The following is a 19,369-nucleotide window of genomic DNA, read 5'->3' as shown; positions in this document are numbered from 1 at the left end:
GCTGAAATTTTTGGCTGGCTCAGACAGAAAATCAGAACCTTCTTAATTAACCATAGCTCCTGCTTTTCTTTTCTTTTCTTTTCTTTTTTTTAAAAAATATTTAAGTTTCTTTTTATTTTATAATTATAATCAACAAAAATAAAATGAAGATGTTAATCAAATATAATTATTACTATATAAAAACTTATGGACCACAAGTTATGATTTCTCAAAGGCTTTTTCAATGAATATTTTTTCTTTCTTTTTTTGTTTTTTTTGTTTTTTGTTTTTATTTCTTAATATGAATTTATTTATTTTTAGTTTTCAATATTCACTTCCACAAGTTTTTGAGTTCCAAATTTCTCACCCCTCCCCCCACCCCAAGATGGCATGCATTCTGAATACCCCTTCCCCTGGTCTGCCTTCTCTTCTATCTCTCCCCCTCCCTTCTCTTATCCCCTTCCCCTTCTATTTTCCTGTAGAGCAGGATAGACTTCTGAACCCATTTCCTGTATTTCTTATTTCCCAGTTGCATGTGAAAACATTTTTTTTAAAACATGTGTTTTTAAAACTTTGAGTTCCAAATTTTCTCCCTTCCTCCCTCCCCACCCATCCTCATTGAAAAGGCAAGCAACTCAATATAGGTTGTACATGTGCAGTTATGCAAAACACTTCCTTAGTAGACATGTTGTAAAAAACTAACTCTATTTCCCTTAATCCTGTCCTGCCCTCCCATTTATTCTATTCTTTCTTTTGACCCTGTCCCTCCTCAGAAGTATTTGCTTCTGATTACCCTCTTTCCCAATCTGCCCTCCTCTCTGTCACCCCCCTGCTCTCTTGTCCCCTTCTCCCCCTATTTTCCTGCAGGGTAAGATAGATTTCCATATCCAATTGAATGTGTATGTTATTCTCTCCTTAAGCCAAATCCTATGAGAATAAGATTCCCTCATTCCCTCTCACCTTCCCCTGTTTCCCCTCCACTGTGAGAGACTTTTCTTTTCTGTTTTTTTTGTGAGATAATTTACCCCCTTCTACCTCTCCCTTTCTTCTCCGAGTATCATCCTCTCTCATCCCTTAATTTTATTCTCCAGATATGACCCCTTAATCTTCAACTCACCCTGTGCCCTCTATCTATCTATATATACATACATAGAATTTTTTTCCTTCAACTACCCTAATACTGACAAAGTTCTCATGAGTTACAAATATCATCTTTCTATGCAGGAATGTAAACAGTTCAATCTTAATAAGTCTCTTAATTTCTCTTTCCTGTTTACCTCTTCATGTTCCACTGGAGTCCTGTATTTGAAAGTCAAATTTTCTGTTTGGCTTTTCATCAGGAATGCTTGAAAGTCCTCTATTTCACTGAATGACCATTTTTTCCCCTGAAGGATTATACTCAGTTTTGCTGGGTAGGTGATTCTTGGTTGTAATCCTATCTCCTTTGCCCTCCGGAATATTATATTCCATGCCCTGCAGTCCTTTAATGTAGAAGCTGCTAAATCTTGTGTTATCCTGATTGTGTTTCCACAGTACTTGAATTGTTTCCTTCTGGCAGCTTGTAATATTTTCTCCTTGACCTGGGAACTCTGGAATTTGGCTACAATATTCCTAGGAGTTTTCCTTTGGGGATCTCTTTCAGGAGGAGATCTGTGGATTCTTTCAATTTCTATTTTGCCCTCTGGTTCTAAATATCAGGGCAGTTTTCCTTGATAATTTCTTGAAAGATGATGTCTAGGCTCTTTTTTTGATCATGGCTTTCAGATAGTCCAATAATTTTTAAATTCTCTCTCTATCATTTTCCATGAGATATTTCACATTGTTTTCTAATTTTTCATTCTTTTGGATTTGTTTTACAGTGTCTTGATTTCTCATAAAGTCACTGTCTTCCAATTGCTCTATTCTAATTTTTAAGGAAGTATTTTCTTCAGTAATCTTTTGGACTTCCTTTTCCATTTGGCCAATTTTTTTTTAGGGCATTTTTCTCCTCATTGGCTTTTTGGACCTCTTTTGCCATTTGGGTTAGGCTTTTTTTAAGGTGTTATTTTCTTCAGTATTTTTTTGGGTCTCCTTTAGCAAGCTGTTGACTTGTTTTTCATGATTTTCTTGCATCACTCTCATTTCTCTTCCCAGTTTTTCCTCTACTTCCCTTACTTTCTTCTCAAAATCCCTTTTGAGCTCTTCCAAGGCCTGGGACTGATTCATATTTTTCTTGGAGGCTTTGGATGTAGGAGCTTTGACTTTGTTGTCTTCTTCTGGTTGTATATTTTGATCTTCTTTTTCACCAAAGTAAGATAATATAGTCTGACTCTTTTTGTGCTGCTTGCTCATGATCCCAGCCAATTACTTGAGTTTTAAACTCTTTGTTAAGGTAAGAGTCTGCTTCCAATGTGGAGAGTGTACTGTCCCAAGCTTCAGGGGTTTGTGTAGCTGTTTTCAGAGATACTTGTAGGGACCTGTAAATTTTCAGTTCTTCCAAGGTGGTATGATAAGGGGTGAGGTGTTTACTCCTTGGCCTGATACAGTATTCCTGTAACTGTGAGGAGGGGTTCCTACAGCCACTACAAGCTCCACCACGCCAGCGCTCCTCCTCACCCCAGCACTGCCGCCCAGAACTGTGACCCAGATCCAACATGGGCAAAGCAAGAGATTCCTGCCTCAGCACTGGCAAAGAGATCCCTGCATCCCTCTCTGATCAGCCACTGGATTCCCCCTCAGTCTGTGGGCGGAAGCTCGGAAGCAGCTGCCCCCCCAGGCTCTTGGGGAATGGAGCTGAGACCCCGCCTTCCTCTCTGACCACCGACAGACACAGACTTTTCCCACTGACCTTCTAAGTTGTCTTTGGCATTGGTGGATTGAGGAGTCTGGAAACCTCCACAGCTGCCCGTGATTCAGTCCTCTGAGTCCTGCTCCAGGTTTGCTGCGGCCTGTGCGCCCACGCCACGCTGTGCTGCGCTCCCAGCCCGGCGCGATACACCTTTCTGATCAATCATCCAGGTTGTTTTGGGCTGGAAATTTGTTTCACTCTGTCTTTTTGTGGGTTCTGCTGCTTCAGAATTTGTTTAGAGACATTTTTTATAGGTATTTGGAAGGGTTTGGGGGAGAGCTCAAGCAAGTCACTGCTTTCACTCCGCCATCTTGGCTCCGTCCCCCAGCTCCTGCTTTTCTCTGTCCGGATACTCATTAGCTTCAAGCTAGTTTAACTTTAGGGTATTTATGAAGTCATGGTTCAAGATGATAGTCTCTTTGTACCTTCCTCCTTTCCATCTCCCTTTCCCTCTCCCTGTCCAGCTCCACCTCTTGTTCTTCCTCTCCTTCCTTTTCTGTTTAAACTAACATTAAAAAACTTATATATGCAGAATAAAGCTAGGATGGATAAAGGCCTGGCCTTCGACATAGGTAGATGTAAGTCCATGACCCACATCTGACACATACTGGTCACTTAACCTAAGACTGTACATTGCAGATAAAGTTTTCAACAGGATGCTGGTCTACATTGGTGCTGGTAGAACCCACACCAGGAATTCCTTATACTGATGAAATCACAGTTCTAGACTCTTCTTCCCATCACCCCAGCCCCAAAATATACAATGCACTGAGAACAGCAGTAGATAGAAAATGTAAACAAGACATGGCCACTGCACTCTAGGAGTTTACAGTCTGGTAATGGGATAAGACACCAATTCAAGAAGCTAACTATACAATTTTACACCATATAGGCATTTCAGAACCATAAAACAAGGTGCTCTGTGAGGTCTGGGGTGGGAGGGTGGTTGTTACTAACCAGAGAAATCAAGGAAGGCTTCCAGAAGGTGACATTTTAATTGTGCTTTGAAGGATAAAGAAATTGAACAAGGGAAGATGACATTTTAGTTTTAGGACACTACATAAGCCATGGTTTGGATGTGTGTGTGTGTGTGTGTGTGTGTGTGTGTGTGTGTGTGTGTGAGAGAGAGAGAGAGAGAGACAGAGAGAGACAGAGACAGAGACAGAGAGAGACAGAGATGAGAGAAAGAGCTGTACAATTTGGCTCCTGCATGGAGTGTGGAAGGAGGTTATTTTTAAAACTTAAGTGGAAAAGTTCTCATTTCTCCTTCTGAGCAAAACTCAGTAAAATACTATCAAGGAGACTTTTAAAAATCCAAGAATTTCCAACTTATTTGCAATAAAAAATAAAGCACACGTTACATAACTTTAACGATTGTAGCAGCATGTTAACTACTGAAGGTATCTACATTCCATTTTATGTCTTTGTGTATTGATTAAATCCTTCTTTCAGGTGTTCATAATCTATGTGTTATACCTTAAAAATGTTCAGTTGTAGTTTCTTATGATTCTTTTCAATGAAATTTGGAAAGGACATTTTAAAAGTTCTAATAAGTGACTGTTGTCCTTAGGGTTACAAAGATGTTTTTATCTGTAATGACAGTTTGTCCTGTGTTATAGATTACTTACCATATCTTATCAAAGCAGCTTTTAATTGTGGGCAGATTATTCTGATACTACTGCTTGGATATTATAAAGAAAAGTAAAAAATTTTCTCTTCAAAGATAAAAAAATGATAAATTTTGTTTCAGCAAGTCATACAAATCCTGTTGTACACTTAATTAAATGCCCTACATTGTTATAGTCTCTCAAAAGTTTTTCTGCAGTTACTGCTATGCTCATGTGATTTTGATTTTTATTAAAATGATCTCTATCATTTTTATATTTTTCTTAATATTAAATCAACCTGGCATTCCTAACATAAATTCCAGCTGGTCATAGTGTTTAATCTTTGTGCTATGTTGTTATAGCTTCTTTGCTAATATTTTATTCAATATTTTTGCTTTGATGTTCACTAGGGATGTTGGTCTCTACTTTTCTTTCTTTGCTTTGCCTTTTTTGGTTAGGTGACAAGATATTTGTAGTATAAAAAGAATTTGATAGGCTCTCTTTTACTGCTTTTGCAAATAGTTTATGTGACATTGGATTTAATTACTCTTTGAATGTTTGGTATAATTCATTTATAAATTCTTCTGGTCTTGAAGTTTTTTTCCTTTGGAAATTCATTTAAGGCTTGTTCAATTTTTTTTTCTGAAATAGGGCTATTTAAATGCTCTTTCTTCTGTTAATTTGGCTATTTGTTTGGATACATATTAATCCATTTCATTTGTTATTGGCATATAATTGGGCAAAATAGTTTCTAATAATTTCCTTTATTTCCTCTTAATTTGTTTTGAATTTGTTTTCATTTTTGACATTGGTAATTTGATTTTGTTCTTTTTTATAAAAGATTAATTATTTTTTATATTTTTCCAGGAAAACCTAGTTTCTAATTCTTATCAGTTCAGATTTTTTTCTTTTAGTTTTATTACTCTCTCCTTTGATTTTCATGATTTCTGTGTTGGGGTTTAGTTGGGGGTTTTGGATTTGTTGCTTTCCTAGTTTTTTTTAGTTGTATGCTCAATTCACTGAACTATTCTTTTTCTCTTTTGTTGAGTTGAAGTGTTCAGAGATGTAAAATTTCTCCTAAGAAGGCATGATGATATAATGGATAGAGTGTTGGATTCAGCATCAGGAAGCTCTGGATTCAAATCTTGACTTAATGCTTAATTAACTGTAGAACCCTGAGTATGTCACTTAACATCTTGGGGCCGTAGTTTCCTTATTTGTAAAATAAAAGGGTGTGACTTGATGATTTCCAAACTATTTTCCAGCTCTAAATCTGTAATCCTATGATCCTGACTTTGGTATTGTCTCATATGTTGTCATTTCTTTTGCAATTATTTAGCATTTCTATGATTTGTTCTTTGATCCTCTAATTCTTTAGTATTAAGTCATTTTTGTGTCCATTTTGTGAACCATTTCTTCAAAGGCCTTTAATTGATTGTTATTTTTATTGTTATTGTCAATAAAGGATGTGCTTAATATTTATTTATGACATTCTCATTAGCAAGCACATGGTCAACTTTTGTAAATGTGGCATATACAGCTGAGAAACACATGTACTTTTTTCAATTGTGATTTAGTAATTGCCAGAGAGCCACCATATGTAACTTTTCTAAAGCCTATTCAGATTCCTCACTTTATTGTTGTTTTTCTCATTGTTAGGTTTATCTAAGTCTGAGAGAGGTCCATTGATGTCCGTACTTAATTTTGATCTATTTATCCTTCTAATTTAACTTTTCCTCTGAGTACTTAATATATATTCACTAAATGAATTGAAATATTGATAGAATAGAATCTGGGTATTGAATCAGAGAATTTAAATGTGGATAATTATTTTATTATATATGATTAATTATTAATATTCATTATCATAGTGTAGTAGCTAGCATTTGTAGAATGCCTAGCATTTATAGTGCTTTAAGGTTTACACTACACTTAACAAAGGTGATCTAACTTTATCCGTACAACCACCTTGGAAGTTTGGTGCCATTCTCATTTTTTAGTTGAGGAATTTGAGGCAAACAGAGGTTAAGTAGCTTGTGGAGGGCCCCCAGCTAATATGTTCCTAAGGCTGTATCTGAATTCAGATCTTATTCCAGGTCCAGCTCACTACCCACTAGCTGAGTAACATAGTTTCCCTTTTTACCTTTTTAAACTCTATTTTTAACTATACTTTCTTTGAGATTATGAGTGTTACCCTTGTTTTTTTCACTTCTTGTGAAGCATAAAAAAAACTACTCTCTAGCTCCTCATTTTAACTCCATGTGAACATGTTCAATTGTATTTCTTTTAACAGTATATTATTGGATTCTTCTTTCTAATCTAGTCTACTATCTTCTTTCATTTTATGGATGAATTCAGCCTATTCACATTCACTTTTATTATGAATTGTATATTTTTCTTCAATATATTCTCTTGTATTTTTCTTTTCTGTCTTCTGTCCCCTTTTGAAAATAATAATAATAACTAACATTTATCTGTTGCTTGCTGTGTGCCAAGAACTGTGCTAAGCACTTTACAATTATTCTTTCATTTGATCCTCACAATAACCCTGTGAGGTGGGTGATATTATTGTCCCCATTTTACAGATAAAGAAACTGAGGCAAACAGAAGAGGAGGTAAAAAAGAAAGAATATGATCATCACTAGTGATTTGCTTCTATTCCATTCCCTCTTCTTTCTTCCCCTTTCTCAGATCCTGATGATTGATTGTTATAGTTTCTTTCCTTTTCATCCTCCTTTTACAGTTTGTCCTCTGAAACTGAAGTTTGTTTTCCTTGTGATTATTCCCTCCCTGACCTTACCCATCTAATTAAACCCATCAGTGGATCTCTTCTCAGAATGTTTTTAAATATATGAAGTACATAGAATTACGGAGAAAACCAATCATATTGAAATATAGTTATCACGTTCAAGAAAAAATAAACAAGTTCACAGGCCTCCGGTTAAAAACCCTTGATATGTGGCCATTGATTGATTTATTACCTAGGTTTATTGACCTTCATTAGAAAAATGATTCCTTACTATAATCTTAGGTGAAAGGTATTTGTGGTCTAACCTCAACCTGGATTTAAAAAAACAAAACAAAACACTAAATGTGAGCTTTTCTGTTCCTTCCACAGTTGTGGCTCCTGGAGACACAGTCACTTGACCACTTTATGACACAAACATTTGGTTCAGCTTTATTCCCCGTTGGATGTGCATTTACGGCCTGGCAGACACTGCCACCGCAACTAAATTTTGCTTAGCCTTGCAGAGACTCAAAGCCATAGCAAGGAATTTTTTGTACCTGAGGAAAATAGCATTGGAATTAACCCCTACTTGAGAGGGAGGAGATCCAGGAGGAGATGCTGATCATGGCTTAGGTCCAGTCTGGAGGGGAGCTCATCCCTGCATTTCATTTGGTTGCTTCCTGTTTTAAATAATGTGACTAATTAGATGCTTTGTTCCTTTGTTTCTGTTTTTCTTGAGCCCTGTAGGTACTGTTTTCCCACTATAAATCTGATTCTGGTTGCCCTGCCCAGGTTATGGCTGTGCAGAGATCTAGTTAGCATTTAGCCACCATTCTCAAGCACATTTTTTTCACACTTAGGCCCTCAGTTAACATTAACCACTAACATACACTTTGGGGGTGGAAATTCTGGGTACTGGGAGATCCAGAAACTTCTGTTAATTATCTCATCTTGTCCCCATTTCCGCAGTTAGTATCTGATTAATCCAGCTTCCTTCAGGTCCAGAGGAGGAGGGTTTCTAGGCACTGAGGTATGTATGCCACTCTTCTCTTGTCAGACCTCTCAGAATTACTCCCACCATCGCCCTCCTCCATTCCTGCTCACCTGAGCTGCTGTAGGATGTCTCACGTTATGTTAAATAGGTACATTAGAAATTCTTATTATCCAACGACTACTGGGCCCTTCCTGTGGTCCCACAGTCTTTTTGTTCCTTCCTAATTGATTCCCTGTCTCACTCCACCAGAAGCTATTTTAAACCTTTTCTTTTCAAGCCTCTCATACGTTTCCCTTGTTCCTCCTCAGCCGTGGGTGGTGGGTTTTTGCCTCTTACTTTCCCGAGAAAATTGAGGCTACCTCATGTGAACTTCCTCTTTTTCCTTTCTCTTCATCTCAAAACCTCTTGTCATAACCTCCCCCCAGTCTCTGAGAATGAGGTGGCCCTACTCTTTGCCTAGGGCAATCCCTCTCTGTGTCCCCTTGCTGTCATCTCTCCCTATCGTGTCCAGTATATTGCAACCTCACGCCTCTTACCTCTAACCTCTCATCTTTCGATTCCTTTCCTACTGACTGTACATATACCTTTCCTTTTTTCATACATACTTGTATAGATTACCTCCACTCCATGAGAGGTCTTGTATAATAAAGCAAAGTGATTAAGTAAAACAATATGCTAATCTCATCTGCAAGTACATACGGCATTCCATATCTGTAGCACTTCTTTATTTTTAATTTTTTTTAATGAAAAAAAACCCTATTTTCTTTCCCTACTTCCCACCCTATTGAGAAAAAAGAGAAATGAAAAACCAATTCCTAGTAGCAAATATGAACAATCAAACAAAATAAATTGCCTCGTTGGCAATATGAAAGTGTGTGTATGTGTGTATTCTTATTTTGTACCTGACATCTATCACCTCTCTGTCAGGAGACAGACAATATGTTTCATCATCAGTCCTCTGGAATCATGGATGGTTATTCTATTGATTATAGTTCTTATAACTTTCAAAGTGGTTTGTCTTTACGTTGTTGTGACTATGTAAATTGTTCTTCTGGATCTGCTTATTTCATTCTTCAGCTTATAAGTTTTCAGAATTGATTGTTTTGGTAATATTGATGTTATAGATTAGTCTTCACTCTGTATCAGTATCAGTTCATATAAATCTTTGAAACCACGTGTTTCCTCTTTTCTCACAGCATTATAGTGTTCTGTCATATTCATATACCATAGTACATTCAGCCATTCCTCAACTGATGGCCTTCCCTTTAATTTCAAGGTTTTTTGTTTTGTTTTTGCCACCACAGAAAGAGGGGCAGTACCTAATTCTATATATAATGGACCTTTGTGTCCTAGTAATGGTGTAGCTGGATTGATGGTCATGAACTTTGGCTGCTGAGAGGACCCCGGATACCTTCAAAACAGCTTGCAGCCCCATCCTCCTCTTAAATGGAACCTAGAACACCACTTCCTGTCCCCCCAGCCTCAGAGCCTGGAAGCCTCAACCCCCCTGAGGACATGCACATGAAACATGACTTTAACTACGCAAAGTACCACCTTCAGACTTACTCAGACCTCAGGCCCACTGCCTCTGGCTCCCCTGGGAGCCCCACCCACTTGCTGACATCAGCAACCTGGGGTCAGGTCATTGAAGATGGGAGTCCTGCCAAACTTCTGGATATTGAAGGCAGCATCCCTTCTCTGCAGCATGAGGTCCCACGTACCATAGATAGTAAAACTTGGGATCCTTTTGGACCAAAGCTTAAATTAAGTACCTGATAGCCCTTCCCATGTCCTGTGATCCAGCCAGAGTGGCTTTCTCTCTTTTCCTCATATGCAGCAACCCTTTTCCTGTTAACATGCCTTTGCACATGCCTGGAATGTGCTCTCTCCTTACTTCTGCCTCATAGACTCCCTCTCATTCTTTAAAGTGCAGCTCAGATACCATTTTATGCATGAAACCTTTCCTTATTCCTCCAAATGGTAATGTTTTCTCTCCAAAACCACCTTGTTTTAACTACTTTGTATATATTTATGTGTTATATATATAAAATATATATAGCACATATATAGGATATTATATTGGCATATATATACTATATATATATATTATATGTATATGTATGTGTCTATTGTGTAAATTTTATATATACTTGGTTTCTCCCACATTAGAATGTAAACTCCTTGTAAGTAGGGATTTTTTTTTAAACTTAGTATCCCTGGTGCCTAGCACAGTACCACAATAAATACATAATAAGCACTTGTTGATTGATTGATTGATAATGTGATGCACTTTTGCATAGCCTTAAGATTAAGCCTTTCTATAAACTTATCTTCTCATCCCATTATTTTGTGTTTCTCATCTATTGTCTTTGTTAGGCATATTTACCATTGAAGACTTGAAATCTTCATTTTTCTAAAGAAACAAGCAAACCTTCATTCACCACGTTTGGTGAATAACATTTGAGGCTGACCCATACTAGGAGGAATAGCTAACACACTGGACTGATCATAAAGTCAGGATGCAAAAACACGTTGATAGGCTAGGACATTAGGCTGAATCCAAAAAGATGAATTCAGTAGATTTAATGTAAAGTCTTATATCTGAGAGAGAAAAGTTAACTCCACAAGTTTAGAATGGAGGAAGTGTGGATGGACAGCAGCTGTTTTGAAAACGGTCTAAGCTTTTTAGTGGGCTGCAATGTCACTATGAGCCAGTAATATGGTGAGGCAGCAGCCAAAGAAATGAATATAATCTTGGGCTGCATCAAGTAAGTAGTATAGCATCTAGCATGGCTGAGGTGATGGTCCCACTCTACACTATCCTCGTCAGACCACATCTGGAGAGTTATGTTCAGTTCTGGGCTTTTTGTTAGTGTTGTTCAGTTGTTCCAGTCACATTCAACTCCTTTTGACCCTGTTTGGGGTTTTCTTGGCAAAGATGCTGGAGGGGGTTGTCATTTCCTTCTCCAACTCATTTTCTAGATGAGGGAACTGAAGCAAACAGGGTTAAGTGATTAGCCCATGTTCACGCAGCTACTAAATGTGAACCCCGATTTGAACTCAGGAAAACGAATCTTCCTAACTCCAGGCATGGCATTCTATCCACTGCACCACCTAGCTGCCTGTCCGCCCCAGGTTTGTTAATGAGGATCAAAGGAGATAATATTTTTAAAGCACAAACTTAAGCTGAAGGTGCTATACAAATACTATGGTAATGGCAGTGCTAGTGCTGATAGAGGTGATGATGATGGCGGTGGTGGTGGTTGTTAATCTTACCTTAATCCAGAAGAAGGCACCTCCTGAGCAGGAAGGTTTAGGGAAACTTCTGCAAAACAATGCTGAAGAATGGTTACCCAGCAGAACTCTTGTCTTTTTTCTCTCAGTCCAAGTCTGCCCAACTACAAACTGGCAGCAATAACTGAAGCTAAAGAGAATCACTGTTACCGGGTGACTCTTGTGTTAGTTTTGGACTGTGTTTCTGTGACTCTGCATTGTAATAAATTCTTCATTATGCTTGCAATGTACATAATGGAAGCCTTTTTATAATATATAGCAGTGGGATTCTTCTCAAATAATAGTTTACATTTATAAGCACTTTCTGGATTGCAAAGCAATGACTGTGAGCAAGGTAGTACAAACTGAGTTTGAAAGAACACCATTATCTCCATTTTACAAATGAGAAAAGTGTGGCTCTGAAGAGGGCTACCATTAGTAAGTGTGGGGATCCAGGCCCCAAACTCAGTGCACTTTCCAGCACTCAGTGTTATTGGACTATAGGCATGTCCAGATATTGGCCATACGTTTTTCTAACAGTGTCCACTTCTCTCGTTTCTTTCAACCAGGTGACTATGTTCTAGAGCTTAGTGCTCCAAGAGATTGTGGTGCCAAGTGTGATTCTGCCTAAGTCTGAGGAGAAGATCCAGAAGTTGATGGTAAAGTAGAAATGAGCTAGTTTCATTGTTTCATCATGGTCTTGCATTGTTATCATGTCTTCTGTCTTCCCTTTATGACCTATGGGAAATATAAAGATTAATACTTGTTCAGAAACAAAGGGGAAAATTTAAACACATGAATGAGAAGGCAGTACAATGATTCTAGTAGCACCAAGTCATCTTCACTGATAATAATTCACAAGTAGATTATCCGCAGCAAAGTGGCACAGTTATAGGTGATGCTGAGATCTAAGGTGTGACCATTCTAATGGGAGGCTGAGGTGCATTCATGATATAGGTTATAGGAGCTGAAATTGATCATCTGGGAGGCCAGGATTTTTGAGGGTCCTGGGAGTTCCAAATTCTTTCCCTTCTTCCCTCTTCTCCTCCCTCATTGAGAAGGCAAGCACTTGATATGGGTTATATATGTGCAGTCATGCAAAACATATTTCCATATTAGTCACGTGGTGAAAGAAAACACAGACCAAGAAAAATAAAGTTTAAAAAAAGTATGCTTCAGGCTGCATTCAGACTCCCATCAGTTCTTTCTCTGGAAATGGATAGCATTTTTTGTCATAAGTCCTTTGGAATTTTCTTGGATGAGAATAACTAAGTCATTCACAGTTGATCATTGTACAATATTGCTGTTACTTTGTGCAGTGTTCTGGTTCTGCTCACCTCACTTTGCATGAGGTCATATAAGTCTTAACAGGTTTTTCTGAAAGCATCCTGCTCTTCATTTCTTATAACACAGTAGTATTCCATCACAAGTATATACCACAACATGTTTAGCCATTCCCCAATTGATGGGCATCCTCTCAATTTCCAGTTCTTTACAACCAGAAAAAGAGCTGCTATAAATATTTTTGTACATATAGTCCTTTTCCTTTTTTTTTTTTAAATCTCTTTGGGATACAGACTTGGTAGTGATATTGCTGGGTCAAAGAATATGCCTGGTTTTATAGCCCTTTGGGCATAGTTCCAAATTGTTCTCTGTAATGGTTGAATAGATTCATAACTCCACCCACAGTGCTTTAGTGTCCCAATTTTCCCTCATCCCCACCAGCATTTGTCATTTTCCTTTTCTGTCATCTCAGGCAATCTGATAGGTGTGAGGTGGTACTTTAGAGTTGTTTTAATCTGCACTTCTCTAATCAATAGTGATTTAGAATATTTTTTCATGTGACTATAGATAGTGTTGATTTCTTCAGCTGAAAACTACCTGTTCTTATCCTTTGACAATGTATCAACTGAGGAATGACTTGTATTCTTATAAATTTGACTCAGTTTTCTATATATTTGAGAATAAGACCTTTATCAGAGAAACTTGCTGTAAAATTTTTTTCACATTTATGATTACTGATTTGTTTCTTTCCTTTCTATTTTTCCTCTGCTTATCCTTTTCTCTCTCTCCTTTTATCCTGTCCCTCCTCAAAAGTGTTTTGCTTCTGACTATTGCCTCCCTCAATCTTCCCTTCCTTTTATTAGCACTCTCCCCCCTGCCCCCCTTCCCCCCATTTCTCATATTCCCTTCCCCTCCTACTTCCCTGTAGGGTAAGTAGCTTTCTAAATTCAACTGACTGTGTATGTTATTCTGTCTTAGAGCCAATTCCAGTGAGAATAAGGTTCAAGCCTTGCCTGCTATCCTGCCCCCCCCCATCCCCTATCTTCTCCTCTACTATAAAAGCTCTTTCACACCTCTTTTATGTGGGATTTTATCCCATTCTACCCCTCCCTTCTCCCTTTTCCCAGTGCATCCCTCTTTCTCATCCCTTAAATTTTATTTTTCTAGATATGATCCCATCAGAGTCAACTTACAGTCATGTCCTCTGTGTATACTTCTAACTGTCCAGGTAATGATACAGTACTTAGGAGTTACAAGTTTCATCTTCCCACTTAGGGATGTAAACAGTTTAACCTTATTGACTCCCTTGTGATTTCTCTTTCCTGTTTCCTTTTTTATGCTTCTCTTGAGTCTTGTATTTGAAAGTCACATTTTGTATTCAGCTTTGATCTTTTCCTTCTTTTTTTCTTTCTTTTTTTTGGGGGGGGGCTAGGCAATGAGGTTAAATGACTTACTCAGGGTTACACAGCTAATAAGGGTAAAGTAAATGTCTGAGAATGGACTTGAACTCAGGTCCTCCTGACTCCAGGGCTGGTGCTCTATCCACTGCGCTGTCTAGCTGCCCACCGCTTTGATCTTTTTATCAGACATGCTTGAACATCCTCTATTTCATTAAATGACCATTTTTCCCCCTGAGGGGTTAAACATAGTTTTTCTGGGTAGGTTATTCTTGGTTGTGATCCTAGCTCCTTTGCCCTTTGGAATATCATATTTCAACCCCTCTAATGCTTTAAGGTAGAAGCTGCTTAATCTTATGTTATCCTGGCTGTGGCTATACAATATTTGAATTATTTCTTTCTGGCTACTTATAATATTTTCTCCTTGATCTAGGAGCTCTAGAATTTGGCTGTAATATTCCTGGGAGTTTTCATTTGGGGATATCTTTCAAAGAGGTTATTGTGATTCTTTCCATTTCTATTTGACCCTTTAGTTCTAGGATATCAGGGCAGTTTTCCTTGATAATTCTTGAAAGATGATGTCTAGGCTCTCTTTTTGATCATGGTGTTCAGGTAGTCCAGTAATTCTTACATTATCTCTTCTGGATCTATTTTCCAGGTCAGTTATTGTTCCTTTGAGATATTTCATATGTTTTTCTATTTTTTTTACCCTTTTGGTTTTTTAAAAATTGTTTCTTGATGTGTCATGAAGTCATTAGTTCCACTTGTCCATTTTTTTTTCCCTAAGGAGTTATTTTCTTCAGTGAGCTTTTGTACTTCTTTTTTTTTTCCCTTTTGGTCAATTCTCTTTTTTAAGGAGTTCTTTTCTTCAGTGCATTTTTATGCCTTTTTTTTTTTTAGCCATTTGGCCTGTTCTATTTTTTAAGGTTGTTTTCTTCAGTATTTTTTTTTGTGCCTCCTTTACCAAGCTGTTGACTCTTTCCCCCATGATTTTCTTGCATTGCTGTCATTTCATTTCCTAGTTTTCCCTCTATCTCTCTTATTTACTTTTTAAAATCCTTTTTGAGCTCTTTCAGGAAATTTGGGGTGGGGGGGTGATCTGAGTCCAATTCCCATTTTTCTTTGAGGCTTTGTATGTAGCTATTTTGACTTTGTTGTTTTCTTCTGAGTTTGTTTTGATCCTTCCCGTCACCATAGTAACTTTATATGGACAAATTTTGTTGTTGTTGTTGTTTGTTCATTTTTTTCCAGCCTATTTCTTGACTTCTAACTTCATGTTAAAGTTGGGCTCTACTCCCAGTGGGAGGGGGCACTGTCCCAAGCTTCAGGTTTTTCATGTGGCTGTTTTCAGAGCTAGTTCTGGGGGTCTTTAAGTTTTTAGTCCTTCCAGGGTGATATGATCTAAGGAGAGGTGTGGTCACTGCTCTCCTGTCTTGTGCTCTGGTCTGTGAGTGACCACAAGCATCCTTCTCTACCCTGGAACTGTGACCAGGGTTCCTGCTCCCTTGTGGTCACATGCTCTAGAATACTAGTATCCTCCTTGCCTGGGTGATGTAACAGAATCCTGCAAACAGTGCCAGCCAAAAGGTCCCTTGTACTCTCCTTGTGGACAGTTATCTGACCCCCTTACTGTCTGTGGGCTGAAATCTGCGGGAGCCACTGTTGCTGATTCATTTGCCCCCAAGGCCTGCTATTGGCTTGCTGGAGTACGGCCTCCACTAGCCTGCACCCTACTCTCACCCCAGTGAGACAGGTCTTTCCTGCCAACCTTCTAAGTTGTCTTGCAGTGGAAAACAATTTCATTTCAGCCTTTTGTTGGTTCTGCCATTCCAACGTTCATTTTGAGGTGTTACTTTAAGTTGTTTGGAGGGAAATTGGGGAGAACTCAGGTGAGTCCTTTACTCCGCCATCTTGGCTCTGCCCATTGACTCAGTCTTTGTAGTTGGGGAGTTGGAATAGCCCTTGCTTCTCATTGTAACTTCAGGGATTTCCTTATCAAGGTCAAACCCTCTACATGCATGAGTGATCCCTTTCCATTCCATTGTCTCTAGCATATTCTTCAGTTATCTTGCCTTCCTGATTGACCCTCTTTTGAACAAACAACAGAATTTTTTTCTTAAATTTTCTTCACAGCTTGTTTTTTTCTGTCTTCAGAATTTCTCCTAGTATCCTTCCCCCTCACCCCTTCCACAGAGCTATCTGACATAACAAATACTTTTTAAAGGGGGGAAAAGAGAGGAAGAAGAAGGAAAAAAATCAGCAAAATCTGATCAATACATTGAAAACATCTGAAAATATTTGCAGTGTTCTACAGCTGTGGACTTCTAATTTCTGTAAAGGAGTGGGATCAGGATATCTGTTCATATCTAATTTTTAGAGTTATGCTTGTTTTTTGTAATTTTTGCAACATTCTTTTTCTGTTTTTGTGACTCTTTATATTTACATTGTTGTAGTTTTATATATATATGTATATATACACACACATATTGTTTTGCATTAGAAATTGTTAAAGCTTGTGCAGTAGTAGAAATAGTTTTGATTCCTTATTCTTTAGGACAGAACCTTTTTTGGTTCAGATTCACGGCCTCTCCTAGATCATGCCAGCTCCTCACACCCATTTATTGACTAGAATTGGGAAAGTTAGGGGGACGAAAATGTTTTAAGAGAATATGGAAGATAAAGTTAGATCAATAAGCGGGTCATAATATGGTAGATGATGCAGAAAAGTTTATGCTCAGTCTTACAGGAAATACAGTTATCTCTTCTCATTGTGAGGATTAGGGGTATGGCATCCTCACTATCTAGGAATTCCATGTAAAATTTTTTGACCCTCCCTTCATACCAGAAAAGAAGTCTGAATTTTTTCTTTTTCTTTTATGGAGTATTTACAGTACCTTATTGTAAAATTTGGGTTGGTATTATACCATATTATACATGTATTTTATACATTTCTGAATTTCTAAACTTTTTCCGTGTCATCTTTGGCCTTTGTGTGTTGTCTGTGGCTCCCACAAAACTCCCCCCAGATTCCCATTTAATTTCTTATGCCAACCTGCGACATTACAAAATCCTGACAGGGCAAGTTGTGGTGTGGAAGGGATAACTATAGACTCAGCCATTGAAAATTTTTGAATAGAAAACTGTCATCCAGGATGAATGAGCTTAAGCAAAAACAAGGTTTAGAGAAACCAGCCACAGGGCTTGCTGTGGATGGGAATGGTGTGATTAAAAAGAGGTGGACAACTACGGGTGAACACGTTGCCTTTGTGCTAAGCGTAATGTCAATTGAGAGTAAAAGGGATAGATGCAAGAAAGACTGAAGGAAGATCAGTAAAGTTGGTTGAGTGACTTGGATAATAGGGGTGAAGGAGAAGCTATGTTGAAACAGTGACTCCCTTTTGCCTCTTATCTTATTATGATAGTGATTTATATACATATTTTATCATCCCTACTAGATTCTCTGTTCTTTCAGGTCAAGGGGTATACCTTAAGCATGTTTTTAACCTACACAGTTACTAGCATGTGATAGATTATCAGTAAGTATTTGAATGAATAAATAAAGTTGAGAGAGACAAGATGTGCGAAGTTTGGCTCATATTGGATTTGAGGTGATAGGAAATCAGAGCTGCATTTGGCTTCGTGACAGTGCACTTTAGGTGACATTTTTCAACTTGAAATTGCTTTCACATTTTGTTGCCTTATTTTATCTTCATTACAACAGGTACATTCTTCAGGTGCATTAACTCTATTTGGCAGTGGTGAAAACAGAGGCACAGAAAAGAAAACTGAGAAAGAATATGAGATGTCCAAGTTCTTTTGGTGATTCGCTGAAGTAGTATGGTCTACTGGAAAGACACTGGTTTGGCAGTTAGATGACGAATTTTTCCAGATTCTTGTCCCGGGTATGCTTCATATGAGTTATGTGAAATTGTTGCTCTTCAATCATTCAGTCGGGTCCAGCTCTTCATGACTCTGTGGATCATAGTACACCAATACTGTGTGTGAGGTTTTCTTGGCAAAGATACTGGAGTGGTTTGCCATTTCCTTCTCCAGGTGATTAAGGCAAACAGAGGTTAAGTGACTTGCTCAGGGTCACACAGCTAGTAGGTGTCTGAGACTGACTCCAGTCCCAGTGCTCTCCCCACTGAGCCCCTTGGCTGTGTCTTATGTGAAATTAAACAAACCATTATCTTTGTTTTCCTTATTTATAAAAGGGGAGGAATTGAACTTGATGACATCTAAGGTAAAGTCTCTTTCAGTTCTTAAGTTCTTCTGCCAACAAAGGCAGAATCTGAAGGTGGCTATGAGTTTGTCTGCTATTCTGCCTGCTAGGTGTGACTGTTTGTATTTTCACAGACACTACATGATGTGGGCTAACATAGAGGAACTATCCAGGAAGCCAGTAAGTGTTTATTGCATTTAGTTATTTTTGAAGAATACAAAAGAAATGGAAAGTATGGTCCTTTTCCCTAGAGACTTTGTATTTCAGCCACGTAAGTGACATTGGACATGTGGTCAAAACTCATGGGATTTTGAGTTTCGGCTTTACCATTTACTAGGTGTGTGACTTTGGAAAAATTAAAGTAACTTCTCCACCTTAGCTTCCTCATCTTTATCATCATCATCATCATTAATATTAATATTAATATTAATATTAAGAGTAATACAAGTCACTTGAAACAGTTTACAAGTCAGTATATCAAACAAGTATGAGTTTAGATGGACTTCTCAAATGCTGAGAGATAAATGAAGGATCTGAAATGGGAAGGGTCGGCAGAGGAAATTTAATTAGGGAAAGCAAGCTATTACCCCAAAGGCCAGTTTGGTTATAGCCTTACTCAATTTGTACCCCCAGAAGGTCTAATTTGGCCCTGGATTATTCTCAGTCAGGATTCCCAGAGGAGATTGGGTTAGTTCTGATGCCATTTCCTATGCTCTTGTAGTTGAGCCTCTGAATTAAGATGCCAAGGGGCAGGATAGGCTTCCTAGCCTATCTTTGCTAAGACCCATCCAAGCCTCCCTCTGTTAGGGTTGTATACCTGCTTCTATGTGAATAGGTCTGATAAACTCCAAACTTGAAAAATAGTTATCGTGATCCTAAATCATCTTTCCAGGACATTGTTTTCAGGATCATTCCACTTGTGACTGAAAAGGACATTAGAGATGGTATATTCCAACCCCTTCTTTTTGCAGTTGGGCAAACTGTGGCCCAGAGAAGTGGAGGGATTTTGTCTAAGCTCATATGGTAATAAGTAACAGAGTTGGAATTGAGCCCATGTC

General features: G+C 38.2%; 1 protein-coding gene across 4 annotated transcripts in view; it reads left to right on the top strand.

Annotated features, from left to right (window-relative positions):
* The window catches only part of EXTL3 (exostosin like glycosyltransferase 3), a 144,242-nt gene that overhangs the window by 81,126 nt on the left and 43,747 nt on the right, over nt 1–19,369 (top strand). For 3 of the 4 annotated variants that reach the window (XM_020988794.2, XM_020988784.2, XM_020988777.2), the window contains exon 2: nt 11,978–12,067. The gene's annotated coding sequence lies outside the window, so the exon portion shown is untranslated. Of the gene's footprint in view, nt 1–11,977; nt 12,068–17,810; nt 17,992–19,369 lie in introns of all 4 variants that reach the window. The other variant, XM_020988792.2, reaches the window with a different exon arrangement.

The sequence above is a fragment of the Phascolarctos cinereus genome, unplaced genomic scaffold (genome assembly GCF_003287225.1).
Source record: "Phascolarctos cinereus isolate Bilbo 61053 unplaced genomic scaffold, phaCin_HiC Scaffold_2;HRSCAF=192, whole genome shotgun sequence".
In the NCBI taxonomy this organism is placed as follows: domain Eukaryota; kingdom Metazoa; phylum Chordata; class Mammalia; order Diprotodontia; family Phascolarctidae; genus Phascolarctos; species Phascolarctos cinereus.
The sequence above is the reverse complement of the archived record's forward strand: the minus strand, read 5'-3'. Positions and strand labels throughout refer to the sequence as shown.